Source organism: Copidosoma floridanum, unplaced genomic scaffold (genome assembly GCF_036245765.1).
Source record: "Copidosoma floridanum isolate Cflo_tuat_1 unplaced genomic scaffold, Cflo_Japanese_pri ptg000021l, whole genome shotgun sequence".
Lineage (NCBI taxonomy): Eukaryota > Metazoa > Arthropoda > Insecta > Hymenoptera > Encyrtidae > Copidosoma > Copidosoma floridanum.
In genome coordinates this window covers 28,652,824-28,666,481 of record NW_028321898.1, presented here as the reverse complement: position 1 = coordinate 28,666,481, position 13,658 = coordinate 28,652,824, and the positions used below count along the sequence as shown (strand labels likewise).

General features: G+C 42.8%; 1 protein-coding gene across 3 annotated transcripts in view; it reads left to right on the top strand.

The window, feature by feature from the left end:
• LOC106642571 (uncharacterized) overlaps positions 1-13,658 on the top strand; it is a 95,696-nt gene that overhangs the window by 14,661 nt on the left and 67,377 nt on the right. The gene's annotated exons all lie outside the window — the stretch shown is intronic.

The window sequence follows — 13,658 nt, the reverse complement described above, 5'->3', positions numbered from 1 at the left end:
GTACTGGTGTACAACATCACAGGTAAGCTATACGTAATGTAGGAAACGTGCAAAGTCAAAGGGAACCGGACCGTAAAAGAGTGAGAGAAAGAAGGGGCACGTCTCTTCCTTGGCTGCCTTATTCTCGAGAGCTTTTTCCCCGTGTACACAACATACACTTGCGTTAATCCGGCTGAGCTCGCACTACTTGTGTAATGGCACACGCGCCAGGCTTTTTCTTTCGGCCGAGACAACGCGCACGCAAAACTTAATATTGTTTTTGATCCTTGCTGCTGCTGTTTCGAGCGTGAAAGCAGGAGTTTGCTCGCTTTTACAGGTAAGCTCGATTGAGCTTTTTTTTTTTATCGTTCAATAAGCTTTTGTACATCGAGGGAAAAAAAATTGTACCAAAATGGCATCATGCCGTCGTCTAGAAATTTTTTTGACCACCTAATTTTGATCATTGCTGGACTGTAATTTCTGCTGTACAAAAAATAAAAATCACTTCACCTACGATAAAAATTCCTGCTTAAAGTAGTAGAAAAAAATTGTATCCCACCTCCCGCATTCCCGATCGGTGTTTTCACAATGTGAGCAATATTTTATCTTTGCGTGGAAAAATACACATCAAAAATTCCGACTCGAGAAATTTACCCCCGGAAAACCCATCCCCTCGAGCGAAGGGCTAAGCATACGTTTTAATGTTTCACGAGAATACGCCGTCCCTGATGAATTTATGAAACCTAAAAAAGTAATGAAACTTCACCTTAATCGTCTCATCATGCGATGTACCCCCGCTAATCTTGCTTCCCCCTCGTCGAAAAAAGAAAAAAAAAAAAAAAAAAAAAAAGCCATATTAAAATTCAAAACCCTCAAAACAGGAGCAAAGGGGAAAAAAACGTGCTTTCGTACACGCTCGACGAGTTTATTTAAACAACCCAAAGCGCGGCAGAGGCACATGATTATTATTATTATTATTATTATCATTGTGTATCCCAAAAGTCCTGCAAATTTGCACGATAAATCCGTTGTATTACTTTCGACTGCGCCCGTATACGTATATGCGTGCCGTTACCGCGTGGCAAACTCGTGAATTGGATTATCAATTTCACTCGGTAAAATAAGCTCATTCTAATTTACGGCCGACACCCACACGCGCTGAAACTCCGAATCTCGGGCTCCTTATATACACCTACCGCTCACGACTTAACTCGGAGTACGTACAGATACACCCCCCCCCCTCGTCCTCTCTCTTGTACGAGTAGATAAACGCATATAGGTATATACATTATATTATACATACTCGCGATTTCCCGCAGGCAGTTCGCATACAGTATACGCGGCACTTTGTTACGGCTCGGCCTGATCTTTTATATAAAAGCTCTCGGCTCTACATATACTCTACGAGCTCTTGTAAATTCCTTGACATTATTGACATACACGTGTAACGTAGGCACTACAGTGTCTTTAGGAGAGAAAAAAAAAAAAAAAAACATTGCTCAATCAGGCGGTACACAGCAGGTATATAGTATTATTTTATTCAATTCTCCGATACATAGACGTTAGCTGTCTACTGCACATCCACCCGGGCACTCTTTATCCGCCTCTGACAGATTGCCAATCTGTCTGGCTCTTCTCTGCTATACTTCTTCTTCTTCCTCCTCCTCGGCGATCCCTCATCGTCTCTCCTTGTTTTTTTTTTTTTTTTTTTTTTTTTTTCTCTCGCTACTCCTGCCATTTTCTGTCCCTCCCGTTTCTTCTTCTCCTTCTTAAATCCCCTTCGGTTACCAGAGAGAGAGAGAGAGAGTGTAAGATAGGTATGCTCGCGCGCGTGGGTGAGCGTTGACGTATGCGCGTTATGTGCGCTCCTTCCCGATGCTCGCCGGGAGGTGGACGCACATGTGGCCCGCCAAGAGGCATTGGATGCGTCGAGGGTGAGCTGAAATAAGATGAACAAAAAAAAAAATAAAGTGTGGCAATGCAGTTGCTAGAGAGAGGCAGGATTTATTTTCTTGACGCTAGTGTACCTATTGATTTTTTTTTTGCTTTTTTTAAAACGTTCCCATTATTTAAAAAAAAAATAAAAAAAAAACAAATAAATGAAGCATAACAGAAATATGTTAATGTCTCCTTGTTTCATATGTATTGAATGTTGTATAGACCTTGTATAGTTTTTTCAATTGTAAATATGCGTCTCGGCGTGTGTGCGGGTTCAATTTCCCTCGGCACATCCGCACCGATCGACTCTTTGATGTGTCCTCTCTTTGTGCATCTCTTTTTTCCCCGACTCTCCGAGCTTCGACGGTTTTCCTTTTCGCTCGCGGTTTATCTCTTCCTATGCCCGTTTCCTCGGGTCGCCACCTCTTTTAAACTGGCACTTTTAACTTTTGTCCGTCCGATGAAAGTTAATTTCGTTGGCTCGGCCAAAGTTTTTTAACAAGTTTACTCTGTGTCGCGTTTAAGGAGGGGGGGGGGCATTCCGCGGGAAAGCGTGACGTTTCCTTTTCCACGATCTCCTCGCCCTTTGTGAATTCAATCGGACTCTCGAAAATTTTTACATTTCCCCGATAGGTTCCCCTCGGCTTTCCCGAGACGCCCATGCAGCAAAATTAGTTTGGGTGCATTCGGACTTTCGTGGGACTTTTTAAAATGTTTCCAGAAAAAAATAATTTTTTTTTCTTCTTTGTCACTATTTATAATAAAATGCCGAGGAAAATTGTCTTTTGACTCTTTTAATTGTTTTTTCTTGTACTCAATGTACCCTTTTTTTTCATTTTCGACGCGAAATTACACGCACAAAGGGTACATGTGAAAGAAAGGACCGGGAACGAAAAAAGGGGGCCAAAGGAGGAGGGGAAAATTCACGGAAACAGCTGGGACGAGGAAAACAACGTTGTAAAAACATCAGCGGGTGTTTATCACGCGGATTAGCGCAAAGTGGTATGTTTACGCGTCGTTTTTCATACAGCTCCCGGGGCCCAAGACAATTAATCCGCGCATGAGTCGGCTTCGGGGACAATTATCGCGCTTTCCCTCTTCTCGTTCTATTACACGACCCTTTCTCCTCCTCCTCCACTCGACTTGACAAACATTATCTTTCGTCCCCCCCTCCCCTCTATTCTCGTACACACTTTGCTGCTGGTTATCGTCACTATATTGCGTTACACCCAATCGAGCCAATGCCACGCTAACGAGTGTGCGCTTATCAGTAATCATCCATGTTCTATTGTCAGTAAAAAAAATAATGTAAAAAAAAGAGAGTAACAAAATGAATTTCATTTCCCTTCCAAGTGCGATTCGATCGAATCAACGCGATTACCCTTCAACAACTGGGAAGCGGTGCTACGTGTCGCAGATCGACGGGAGAAAATTGAAGTATCGCCGTCCCACTAGATTCGATCGAAAACTCGTACAACTCTTTAACCACGTGCAAACACAAAAATCGGCCCACACAAACACAGTTCACGCCCAATAAATAAAAAAAAATCATGATCTGATGAAACATCGACGTCCAAAACACCCTGACGGGGATTATAAATTTTTCCCGCTCGATTACCCGATGCTTTCGAGAGGTGTATATACCCGATAATCAAAGTCCAATCCGATAATTGAAATCTCTCGGTGCGGAGAGGGAAAAAAAAAAAAAGAGTCGAGAGTATAGTCGAGCTATACCATTTTTGGACGATCCATCTCCCGCGATAAATCAAACCGGCCCCGAGATTCATCCCCCCGAACGAACGGCGAAAAATTCAACAGTTGGAATGTCAATATACACATTCGGTGAACTGCGTGGAAAACAATCAAACGGACAGCATGAGGGCGCGTTCATCATATTATGCTCGTTTTCCCCCATCTCGGAATTTTCACGAATACCTCGACATTTGATGCCCGCAACTCTTGGGCTTTCTGACCCATGGAGGATCGAAACGCACCACCACTCAACTACTGTATATTATGGACAATTGCTCTAGAACTCCCGCAAAGTCAACCCAATAATTGATGATTCACCGGGAGTAGCGTGATAAACAGTACATTACGGTATAGCAAGGGAGCCGCAGAGACGGAAAATCGGCCCACGGTAGCCATCACGCATGTTATACAGGAAGGGATGAAAGAACGACTCCCCCTGACCCTTTTGTTCCCTATACAATATGATGTATATAAGTAGCCGTACCGATGTGTAACGCCCTGCCGTTTTCTACCGGCGGCGTCCGCGTCGCCATCGCCTCGGAGAAGAAGAGAGCCAGACACCACGACGATTCCTCCTTCTCCTCTTGCACAACGACGGCGACTCTCGCTCTCTGGCCTTCTTTCTTCTTCTTCTCGCCGAAGCTGCAGCACGTGCCCTCCCTGCTCTTTCTCTCGTAAATCCACCTATACACACAGACACAGCAAAATCTGCTGCTCCGGAGTCGGCGCAGAGGAGAGAGAGCGCGGCAGCCCAGCGAAGGAGCCACAGCAGGGAAAGAGAGAGAAGAGTGGAGCCCGGAGCACCGCTGCGGCGTGCCCCCTCCAACTACAACGCGGCTAGTGAACGTTTGCCCGCCGCACGTGCATCCTCGCGTTCCGCGTCTTGTCTGCGTATATATATACTTATACGTGCCCTTTGCCTTTTGTAATAACACAATTGAAAACGCGATAGTCACTTTTGATACGCAATACCACCGACAAAGTTACCGGTCAAAGTGTCATCCTCGTTCTTCATCCACCCGATACTACTCACCGCAGCATATAGATATTATATGCTTATTCTCATATATACATATTTATGTACGCGTGACACCAGCTCCGTTACCCGGAGAATTGCATTCCATTGTGTGTAGCACACCGGTTCCTCGCAGCTACTGCCAATCGTTATCATCGCGCACAACTGGCAGGTACTTATACCATATTAAATTTATACATATAAGCCACATAACCGATCGTCCTCGTACAAAGACAAATCGGCATCACAACTTGCATTATTCATTCGTTACTTGGTGCAGTTCCGTGCCCGATGCTGTCTCCCTTTGTTGTTTTCCTCCTCCCGTCCTTAGTACAACGTGGGTATAACCTTTTGCGCGCGATCTCGTCTCGAGTGTGCCCGTGATACGTGTGTAACACGCATTGTACCGGTGTATGCGTTGCGTATATATAACGTGTGTGTTGGTGGGTCCAGTGTGGGATATATGAAAATATGCAATAACAAACAATGGTAGAGCACAATACAATTAACGGATCGGTTGTGTGGTATATTGGCAATGTATATTTACCGATCGGCAAGGATACATGATCGTTCTCTGATTTTTTTGAGTATGTTCCTATATGTATGGCAAACAAAACAATGACACGATAGTCGTCGTTGGCTAGGAGACTTACACTTATACGTGAGAATAGTGGATTTACGGTGTGAGAGTATATTTATATGCCGCAACGCCGGGGATGCGGAGCCAGCCCTGCCCCTACTGCTATTCTCTCCTTCTCTCTTTTCATTCGTTCGCCTCTCGCCTATGTGTACCTATATATATATATATATATATATATATATATATACGTTGTATATACTCTGCTTGGCAGTCCCGAGACATTTTTCCCGATTTTCCGCCGCACTCTTCCGCCCTTGGGCTCCCTTCCGTTGTCGTAATATACGTACATAATACTATACGTTTGTGGATGGATTCATGACGTTCTCGACGAAAGGTATACTTATTTTATCAACTCCAACGACGATGGTGCATTTTGACACGCGCGTTCCTTCGAATGTACGCCAACGTGGATTTTTTTTATTCTTTTTTTTTTTGCTATTGAACATTGTGTGGATACATCGATCAAGTTGAGAATCGGTTCATGGGCTCGAACGACACAATGAATCACCCCTGTTATCATTACCTTCCAGCGAGTTCTAGGGATTTTGATAAAGCTTTACTATACGTGTATCCGTTAATTAAGCAAAATAGCAGCTTATGTCGTTCACACGTTGTACGAGGCTGTCCCGAAATCCTAAAAACATATGTTTATGAAGGAAAAGGAAAAAAAAAAATAGAAGCTAGCTCTTTATTTTTCGGGAGCCATAACAATCCGAAAATCGTGTCGGTGGCAAAGGTACGCCGTGCACGTTTCTCGCGTTTGGTCGAGTTTAAGAGAGGGAGGGAAGAAAAAAAAAAAAAGGAGAACGAGAGGAGGAACCCAACCTGCACAAACACCACTGCCGGAAGAAAGGAAACGAGCCGGTTAGCCGGGCGTTCTTTCTCACGTGAGTTTTTAGCAACAGCAGTCACGGCAACAGTAAACGTGGCATAAAAAGAGAGGATCAAACTCCTTTTTTTTCTCCCCCCCCCCCCCCCCCCTTGTATGTTGTTTTTGCGAGCCCTAAAACATTCCCCGGATTATTATAATACTTTTGTCGTACACGTTTACGAGTTTGCGTTATTAGTTGTACCTTTTTTTTCTCTTTGCCACACTAAAAGTCATTTGTACAGATTTTTCAATCATTTCACGAGGAAATTTGCAAGTGCGGGCGCTCACTCGTGCAGTGTGTAATGTGAGCTTTAGCGATGCGTCAGCGAGATAACTTTTCCTGCTTTTTTTTTTTTTTTTTTTTAAGTATATGAACGCGTTGTGTCGAGCGTTTCACGCTGTGCCGATGTGCTCGTTGCGCAACGTGTTAGACGTTGTTTCAAAACTCATTTGCTCGCTCGACCGGTTGATCCATGGCTTATTGGTAGGATTTTTTTTTTTTTTTTTTTTCATGAGAACTTTAGTATAAGCTACTCACGAATTTGTTTCGACGCTAATAAGCTGTAATTTCTTCGCTTTTGCACAAAATCGCTTGATTTCATTCAAACGTAAAAGAGTTGAAACACAGTATCGCGAAGCTAATTTACTTTTGAATGACTATAATTTTTCTAAAAATGCACGAGATGGATTCGAGTGTACTGTAAAAAACAGCAAAGTATGGCTTTTATCCAATTTGAATGCATTCCCTAATCAGGTCAAAAGTTACAGGTTTAAAACTAAAGGGGCTGTGTTTTTTCAGTTTTAAATATGGTTTTGGTACAAACAGGTAACTCAAAAAAAAAAAAAAAAATTGTACGTGCAAAGTGCCACAGTGAAATTTTCAGTGTGGATGCACTAGGCGCGTTCTTCTCGCTTCCTCCCCGTCGTTGTCACAAGTATTTCACGTTGGGGTGTAAAAAAACTGCTGAGAGAGACAAAAGCTAACAAGCGTCACTTTGCCAAGTTAAACAAAATTGCGACTCTTAAACGAAGGATACAGGTCACTCATGCATGACATTTAGATGAGTAAATATTGCGAAAACAACGTAATCTTTAATTCCCACATCGACATCCTCGAGCCTCCCAAAGTTTTCGTGGCAAATTCCAGCTCATCGTATTTTCCATCGAATCCGTTAGCCCCAGTCAACACGAGAAAAATCCCCGTATTTTCTCACGCTCGCTGGCAACGCGATCGGCCATTACAACAACTCGATCGTTTTCCTCCCCCCCCCCCTCGTTGGTTCGTGATGTGGGCAGCTCTTCATTCGGCTTATTAAAAAAAACGAAGAAGAAGAATAAAGCATCGGCAACTCGATGACGCGTAAATGGAGGTCCGCGTTTCACTTCCCTCCAACTCTCCTCCCCCACGTATTATCAGCTTCCTCTTGACTCACCTTCGTCTTCGCGTGCTTCGATTTCTAAGTTCCCTTTCGTTGCAGAACGAAGCCATCATCGGACACACGCTCCTCGTGTGTCCATCTCCTTCCCCCCTCGAGAGCCAGTCGTTGGCAAACAACCAAACGCGAGATCGTGACCACAACATGTATATAATGAGAGGAGCAGAGCGCACTGCTTGATTATTATCTTTCGTGTCTGTGCGAGCGTGCGGGAAATTTTTTGATTTACGATGGCGAATCAAGCGCGCTATTACACCAAGTGCACAATGAATTAGTGGAGTTCTTTGATAGAGCGAATGCGCCGTGGTGATGGCTTGAAGGTGGTTGGTTCAGCGCAAAGGGGAGGATAACTTACCAGCCGTCGAAATGCCTTCCTGCGAGGTCAAAGGGTCGGGCATGCTTTTGCCAGGTCAGTATACACTGTCATGTCCCTTCGTGGATGATCAGGTGGAGGGTTGTGACTCTCGATCCTTTCCCCCAAACTTTTCGGTCGAGGTTCGTTGTTGGATTACCTCGAAGAAAAGAAAAAGAAAGATGGAAATTAATTACAAAGCTTTGCGTATACAAATCCGAGGAGGTTCGAGATAAACTGTGTGTAATCTCTGGAATCTCTGTGCTTATTTTAATCCTTAAAACTTTGAGATTACACAGCTTGACTCGAGTTGCTTTTAATCTTCGAAAGTATAACTATACGTACCATCAACTTTCAATTTAGATTACCTACAAACTTTCGGGTTGAGTTACAACCGTAATTTTCAATGCCTTCGAATTCAATTGTGAGGTTTTGAGAATTCACCTCGACTCAACTGGGATTAATCGAGTCGTGTAGAATCATACTTTGAGGATTCATCCGCTAATTATTCATTAAAGTTAACTTTTGAAGAATTGCGGAAGTACATATCGAATGAACTTTTGGCGCGTTGACCCATAAGAAGCCGTACACCATGAAATAATGTTATTACCCCGCCCAAGTAAAAAAAGTTGGGATATTTTAAGCTTTCGCTCGAAAGTTTGGGGTCAAGGACCATTCCAGGTTCATACCTTCATTCGCCGTAACTTTCGACCGAAAGAACTCGAGGCTCCTCTTATACGTATTCATGCTCACGATGAAAAATCGGATGAATCACAGACGCACAACATCTCCAGCCTCCAAACGACCATCAACACAAAGCCCAAGAAACGTTGTCACCCCGGCGTCCGACAGATCAGCGTAGCCAAGGATTGTTTTATTTTTCCGGCCCTGGGAGATTAAAATCAATCGGGTCACTGTATGCAGGCCTTGCATCGCAAGTGGGTGTATATTACGAAAACACGGCACGTGAATCATTGTCGCACACAAAAATAATACCTTCCCGATGAAAGTTGGCCCTGCATCCCAGTATACAGTACCAAATGTCTCCAGGAGAAAAAAACAACAACAACAACAACAACAACGTAGCGATCGCCCTGATTTTCATTGTAGTCGCGAGTCAAAGAAACCGCGGGACGTATCAACCGGTGCACCAAATTACAAGGGCGCGCTCGCACTTTCATCATACGTCATATAGGTGTTATATTATTGTACCCACCGCACAGGTAATGGTGCACATCAGGATTTTTCTCTCGTTTCCCTTCGGCTCTCTTGCATCGCATGAATAAATATCCGAGTGCCAGCGCGCACGCGTAAGCATATATACCCGAATACACGATCACTCGTGCCGGTGCGAGGGGAAAAAAAAAGACCAAACGACGCGAGCTCTCTCCTTTCGGGGTGTCGAGGGTATGGGTGGGTATATAGAACAATTCGGTCAGGGACGACGGAGGCCCAACTGAGAGATACCGGGAGATCCCTCGCTCGCCGATGGTCGAGCAGTGGTTAAAAACCTTTTTCACCATTGCCTGTTGATATCTGTTAATTGTGACCTACATTGTCATACATTCACGTGTCGTTGAACGAAAAGCAGCTTACGGTATGGCGTTGCGTATACGTATGGCGTGCACTCACGTGACCATTGTTTTCATTTATTGGCTCCTTTTACGGCGTGGATGTGCCGTGGGGGCATTTTTTATGTTTGGTCCACCACCAAATGAAGAGAATCGAGATTAGCTTATTCCCGTATTGAGTTTTCATCGATGGTATTTTTTTATAGTCATGGCGAGTCTTTTAGTTATAAAATTTCATTTTGTGGATGAATACAAATTAGTGTCCAATTGTCATGAAATATGATCCATTTAGTATGAGAAACATTGTTATAATCTTATTTCCAAAATATATCCTTCGTACAGACTATATGATTTAAAAAAAAACCTTTAATTTATTAAAACTAGATCCAAAAATACTTGTGACTAATCCTTGTCTAGTTCTCCATTAGTCATCCTAGTATTACGTAATGTTTCTCCAAAGTGACGCGTAAACGTAAAGTTGAATGGATTTTTGTCATCGCATTGTATATAATGTATACTAATGACGATTTCCGTCGAAATTGTCAACAAAAAAAAAAAAAAAAAAAAAACTGTTCAAAACTCATAGGAATGTTAAAAAGGAGAAAAAACAAAGAAACCCAGTGTCTCCATTTTGTGAATAACAACTGTCTCTATCGCGTAAGTCCTTGGAGCTTCGTGTATTACGTATAGTTAAAACACTTTTAGGCACTTCCGCTGGAGAAAAAAAATGTTTACTACTTATACTATACAACAGAGGCCCCACGAATTTTCAAACGCCGTGTCAAGTATGCACGGATGTGTATACCTATATATATACACCTCAAAAGCTAATCCGGATAGTCGAGAAAGCACAGAGGGTCTGTATAATCTCTCCCGGAAAGTTTATTCTTTGACTCTCGCTCCGGATCTCATTTAAATACACGCAGGTATAATATACATATAATATACACGTGGCTCGAGCCAAAGTAATCTGCTTGCAAACATCGGACTGCTTTTCTTGTCATATGATTCGCTTCCACTTCAAAAAGCTTACACTTGTACATGTTACTGATTACGTTTTGCATCGGCTATGCTTTAGGGTTGCGCAACCCAGGAAACATTCACTTCGACTCCTCGAGGCTATTATAGTGTTTATGCCGAACAACAGATTTCTAAGATTTCTTCGATGCATCGGTATTATCTGTACTGTCCACCGTAAGGCTGGAACGATCGATCGCACGAATCGTTGGAGCTTACAGCTACACATTCGAGTAACAGTCGAAAAACGTGGAAAATGTTTTGACAATCGTTTCCGTCGAGATAGTTGTTATCACGAGGTTCTGTTACAACTTGAGGTATTTTAATGGCACAAGGAAAAATCGTAAAAACGAAGTTTTGTCAATGATAACGATTAATGTTGATTTTTTTGTCTTATTAACTAAATGGATATTTTTTTTAAATGCCAGTTGATGTGTGTGTATCCTTAAATAACGTTTATTGCGACGTTAACACCACGAACGTTCTGCGTGCATTTACATCGAGTTTTAAACTGATTGTTTCGGAATTCAGAGACACGTATCGACCTCAAAATTGTTCACACAATTTGAATGACGAAATTTTGTTTGCTCGCTCGAAAGCATCGAAAACATCGTTACCGAACGGCATTTAAATTACAACAGTCGTCATTCTTTTGCACATAGTATTCCACGGATGCTATTGTTTACTGAAACGCATATCAATTAAATTTCTACACGTTTGAGTAATTATTGCGTCATAATAACGTTGCTGTATGTATACGATAATATTTTAACTTAAAAAAAAAAAAAAAAAAAAATTATTTCGGGTCCTATCGACAATGAATTAGCCAAGTAATTAAATTATAGACACTTTTAATCGTAAAAATAGCAAATATTGACACCACTATTAATACAAACAATGAAATGTCCCATCGAAAAAGTGACTAGTCATTATGTTGTATATGCTCTATTTGAAATATAAAACGTTTGCACGTGTAAATCCCTTCATTTTTGTTTTTCCAGTGCATTTAAAAAGTGTGAGCTCGAAAGCTCCATTGTTATCTCGTTTCTGACATTCCTCGATTCGAGCTTCCGGTCCGATAGCCACGAGAGACGAACGGCACAATAAGTACATCGAAGACCTCTACTTCGAAAACACACTTCTCTGCAAATTGTCACATGGTTTATATATGTACACCAATAATACGCCGTGTTTACGATTCATCGCCCAATGAGATAAATAGCTTGCACAAGCACGCATCGACGAAAATCATTACCAATTTCATCGAATCCCATCAGCCGTATACTTGCGCACTTTCACGCGCGGCTCCAGGTTGACAACCCCTGGCCGCCTGCTCCGAGACCTCTCTCTCTCTCTCTCTCTCTTTTTTCTTTCTTCCTTCCTCTATTACCATCAGCTCTGCCTTTGCCTCCGCGGGTACATACGCATACATATACGCTCGCGAGCACGTATACACGTATACTTATATACTCACGGACATAAAAGAGTAGAGTACAGATGGTTCATGCATGTATATGTATACGTAACCCAAAGGGGGGAGTGCACATGGAAAGTCGAGGCGAGCGAGCGTACGGTTCCTACTGCTACACCATACTTAATATTATATTACATTATTGTTACGTTGTACACGCACTTGCAGTGTATGTGCCTTGTGGTGTTATCGGACGGCAAGTGCGCACGAAGGAGGGCGATAATAACATGTATACCCACACTTTGTCGCTGATGAGATTCAGACTATTCAGAGGCGATCGAGGCGAAGCGGCATAGGAAGGTATACATTCCTTTTTCCCTCAAATCGGAATTTGTGGGTTTATCACGCGTAAGTATTGCACGCTTGAACCTCTACGGTGTTATTATGATGCATGGGTACACGAAACAATATTACCCTCCGTGTATACCTAAGGTTTACTCCGTCCATTCGATACCGAAGTTACCATTTCGAGGAATAATTAAGGCGACGCCGTGGTTTCTCGTGCGCGCCCGAGCGGAATTCATCGGCGCACCTAACGACCCACACCTGCTGCTGTTAAATTATCACCCTCCCGATTAAAAGGATCGATTACCCACTCTTTGAGGCTTCGAAATTCATTCGCGTGCGCTGCTGGACTTTTTTTTTTTTTTTTTTTTCTTTTTTCTTTACAACTCGTAAGCACCCCCGTGCATGTGTATATTATAGGGCAGGCTTTGCGAATTTGTACCTAATTGTATCAAGCAATTGCAAAAAAAAAAAAAAAAAAAAAAAACTACAGCGAGAGATGAAATTGTCGCTGTATAACGATGTAGCCAAATTTTGAGAAATACATTTTTTCTCGAGCTCTGAAAGTTCCCGTTTCATCGATCGGATTATTGGTATAGGTGCAAAAGACACACCGTGTCGACTTACTGGATTATACTCGAAGAAGCCGGCGCCTCTCGTTTGGTGTGTAACGCGATATTGAATATTATACCGTACCTATACAACCGCCCGTAAAAACGAGCAATCCCCGAGTATGGGTCCATTAATATTCAAATTTCAGCCTCTCGCAGCTCGTAAGTAGATTCACTCGATGCGTGAAGGGGCAGTCCTTGGCAAGGATTTTTTTTATTTCCAATTAATCATGTATACTTTGTTACGTTAAAAAAAATTGTAAGCGAAAAACCTCGAAACGAATGAACCAACATCGCTTGTCAATGACACGCGTGCGGACCAAAGTGAGCCAAAGTTAGAGAGGGGGTAAGCCTTCACCTGTATACTGCACAACAGCAGCCCCATGGAAATTCAATATAATATCCCCTGGCGCGTCCTCGCTTGCGTATACACGTATACGCTCGTTGTCGAATGACGCACGCGCTCACGTGTCCCATCACCAATGCCTGCAATCTATATAGATGTACCGTTGGCTTTTTTTCACGTCCGCGAGTGTCGCTCCTGTCCAGCTGTCTGTTCGCCTACACTCCCATATATACCTACCCCTATGTCCACCTTATTCTCTTTATCGAATAATGCGTTTATTCCTCTCTTCCCTGTTCTCCGTTCGATTTGCGTCACGTCACCTTCCTCCTGCTCGCATCATTTGGCCTATTATGTTTCGATCGATTGTCCTTCGT